Source organism: Notamacropus eugenii, chromosome 1 (genome assembly GCF_028372415.1).
Source record: "Notamacropus eugenii isolate mMacEug1 chromosome 1, mMacEug1.pri_v2, whole genome shotgun sequence".
Taxonomy (NCBI): domain Eukaryota; kingdom Metazoa; phylum Chordata; class Mammalia; order Diprotodontia; family Macropodidae; genus Notamacropus; species Notamacropus eugenii.
This window is the reverse complement of record NC_092872.1, coordinates 120,075,799-120,079,750: the sequence shown is the minus strand read 5'-3', so window position 1 is coordinate 120,079,750 and position 3,952 is coordinate 120,075,799. Positions and strand designations below refer to the sequence as shown.

The 3,952-nt window shown below is 36.4% G+C and overlaps 1 non-coding gene across 1 annotated transcript; it reads right to left on the bottom strand.

The window, feature by feature from the left end:
- Window positions 1–3,590: 3,590 nt before the first annotated feature.
- Window positions 3,591–3,697, bottom strand: LOC140521776 (U6 spliceosomal RNA). The gene has a single exon (XR_011973076.1). It is a non-coding gene; the product is annotated as a U6 spliceosomal RNA (small nuclear RNA).
- Window positions 3,698–3,952: the final 255 nt, after the last annotated feature.

The following is a 3,952-nucleotide window of genomic DNA, read 5'->3' as shown; positions in this document are numbered from 1 at the left end:
TGGACTTTTTAGGTCATTAAAGGAGAGTGAGAATGACATTGCTTACTCTACAATCTTGGCTCCCAGAATTCCCAAAATGGCTAATTTTGATTACATTAAATTGGAAAGATATTTTTTTCATAAAGCCAGTGCAACTAAGATTAGAAGGTGTTGGGACTGAAAGCTCAATTCCGTGTGGACGGTCTCAGGCGGGTAAAAGTGGGACTTCTAAATCTTAGAGTCTTACGAGGCCCTCCATGAACAGCGGGGGTTCGAGAAGGTCAGACTGAGCTAGCTCGGCTAGCTCGGGTATTTCCGCCTCTCCCCCGGAGATACCTGATGGGTGGAGTCTCCCTGCCCTCGAGGTCGTCCCGGATTGGAGCACACCTAGTTACCTAACAGCATGGTATTGAGATGCAAACTATGTGGCTGAAGATTAAGTAGGATTGAGGAAGCCTGAAAGCTCTCTCTTAGCACGTGTGGAGCCAAAGAGAAAAGTAGGGCTCCGCTTCTTTTCTTTCCTCTCTCCCCTCCCCCTCTCTCCCCGCTTGTACTTCTACTTCCAATCCCTTAAGCTTAGCCTCCTTAGGAAATCTCCCCCTCTTCCTCCTAAGGAAGACTCCCCTGCACTTGTAACCGAAACCCTGAAATAAAGCTCAACCCCTGTTTGACTCTGGAACGTCCTTTCTCTCATACGTTTATCCGGTTTGGCCAACCGAAGACCTGGGACAGGTAAGAAAGACTCGGGTAGCCAAATACAGGCCTCTAGGCTTGGCAAGAAGGGAAGTGGAAAACTGGGGAACAATCTTCATATCCAGTATCTCTGATAAGTACCTCATTTCTAAAATATATTGAGAAGTGAGTCAAATTTATAAGAATACAAATAAATCATTCCCCAATTGATAAAGGGTAAAAGGATATTAAATTTTCAGATGAAGAAATGACAGCTGTCTAAAGACATATGAAATAGTGTTCTAAATCACTATTCACTAGAGAAATGCACATCAAAACAGCTCTGAGATACAACATCACACGTATCAGATTGGTTAACGTGACAAAAAAAGGAAAATGATAAATGTTGGAGACAATGTAGGAAAATTAGGACACAAATGCATAGTTCATGGAGTTGTGACCTGATCCTAATATTCTGGAGTGTAATTTCGAACTGTGGTCAAAGGGATATAAAAATGTTCATAGCTTTTGACCCAGCAATAACATTTCTAGGTCTGTGTCCCAAAGGGATCATAAAAATGGGGAAATGGATCCACATGTACAACAATATTTAGAGCAGCTTTTCCTATGGTAACCTAGAATTGAAAATTGAAGGAAAATCAATCAATTGGACAATGGCTGAACAAGTTGAGGTATATGAATGTAATGGAATACCATTTTTCCATTAAAAATGATGAGCAGATGGACTTCAGAAAACGTGGACAGGCTTACAGAAACTGATACTGAGTGAAGTGAATAGAACCAGGAGAACACTGTACACAGTAATAGCAACGTTGTGTGAGGACTAACTTTGATAGACTTACCCCTTCTCAGCAAACATCTAAGGATCTAAGAGAACCTCAAACATCTGATGATGGAAAATGATATCTTTATCCAGAAAAAGAACTATGGTCTAAATTCAGAACAAAACATACTTTTTGCTCTCTCTCTCTCTCTCTCTCTCTCTCTCTCTCTCTCTCTCTCTCTCTCGTTCTTCTTTCTCATGGTTCTTCCCATTGGTTGTAATTTTTCTTGACAGCATCACTCATGTGAAAATATATTTCATATAAATAGACATGTAAAATCTATATCAGATCACATGCCATTATGGGATACAGGGGGGCAGGAAGGGGGAGAAAATATGGAACTCAAAATCTCATGTAAGTGAAAGTTGAAAACTAAAAATAAATAAATTGTAATAAGGGAAAAATGGAAGAAAATTTAAAATACCTATATGAAAAGACAACTAACCTGGAAAATACATCCTGGAGAGACAATATCAGAATCATATGGACTTCTTGAAAGCCATAATCAAAAGGAAGACCTGGAGAGGACCTTCCAAGTAATTATAAAGAAAACTACCCTGATGTGCAGGTATCAAAAGGGCAAAATAAGCCTTGAAATAAATAAAATAGGCATCTGATCTCCTCCCAAAAGAGATTCCAAAATGAAAATTTTAAGGATGATTTTATATATATATATATATATATATATATATATATATATATATATATATATATATATATATATATATAATCAGGTCATGGGAAAAGTTCTAAAAGTGGAACAAAGAAACATTTCAAATAGCATAGAGTCACAATCAAGATTACACAAGACTAGGCAACGGCAACATTAAAGGACCAGAAGTCATGGAACATGATATTCTGGATGGTGAAAAACCAGGAAGACAATCAAGAACACCTTTTCTGGCAAAATTAAGCATACTACATCAAGGGAGATAATGGTCATTCAATGAAATAGAAGGATTTCAAGCTTCAATATCAAGACTCAAGAGAGGCATAATATGTGAAAGAGGAAAATAAAAGGGATTCAATAGAGTTAAACTAATTACATTCCTGCACAGGAAGATGATACTTGCAATTCTGAAAAAAATTATATCACTAATAATACAAGTAGAAGGAATATACATGGACAGAAGGTAGGATATAAAATGAATTTGAGAGAGTGACCTAAAAACAATTAAGGGATGAGAAAGAAGAGTGCCATTTGTGTGGAAAGAAGGGAGAGATTCATATGAAGAGGGGCTAAAGATCTGGTTTAGTGGAGGGAAAATGAAGAGGGTGGGAAACAAGCATTGTTTGAATGTTATTCATCAATATTGGCTCAAGGAGGGAATGAAATACACAATCAGTTGAATATAGAAATCCATCTTACCCAACAAGGAAGTTGGAGGGGAGGAGATCAACTAAAGCTTGGAAGTAAAGGCTATTTGGGGAGGTAGTAGACAAAAGTAAAATACTAGTGATGAGGGAAAAGGTGAAAGGAGAGACAGAGCAGACAGAAATAAGAATAGAATGGAAAGAAATACACAGATATTAATCATACCTGTAATGTGAATGGGACGAACGCTCCCATAAAATAGAAGCAGATAACAGAGTGGATCAAAAACCAGAATCCTGCAATATGTTGTCTATAAGAAACACACTTAAATAGAGTGACACACACAGAGGATAGATGCAACAGGGCGAAGCAAAATCTATTATGGTTTAGCTAATGCAAAAATAAAAAGTAGGAGTAGCAATCCTGATCTCAGATGAAGTAAAAGCAAAAATAGGTCTAATTAAAAGAGAGAAAGGAACACACTACATCTTGCTGAAAAGTGTAGTAGACAATTAAAAATGTCAAAACTAAACATATATTTACACATATACATATATGCATGCATACGTGTGTGTGTGTAACAAGTGGTATGGCATATAAATAATCCTTTTGAATTTTTTTTTTACTTTTATTTTTCAGCATTCAATTCGATAGGCTTTTGAGTTTTACATTTTCTTTTCCCTCCCCTTCCCCTTCCCCAAAATACCATGCAATTTGATATAGGCTCTACATTTATAGTAAATATATTTTCTTATTAGTCATGTTGTCAAGAAAATTATAAAAATATGGAATATTTCATGAATTTGCACGACACCTTTGTGCTAGGAACATGTTAATCTTCTCTATACCATTCCAATTTTAGTGTATGTGTTGCCAAAACAAGCACAGTATAGAAATTATTAAAGGAATACTTAAGTGAGTTACAAAGAAATAAACAACAAAACTATACTAGTGGGAGACATCAAGTGTTCCCTCTCAGAACTTTGTAAATCCAACCAAAAAGTAAACAAGAAAGCAACCAAGGATATAAATAGAATATTAGAAAAGTTAGAAATGGCAAACCTTTGCCATGATTTAGGAATAAAGGGTGACAACATAAACAAATTAGAAGAGCAAGAAGTAGTCTACTTGTTGCATCTAT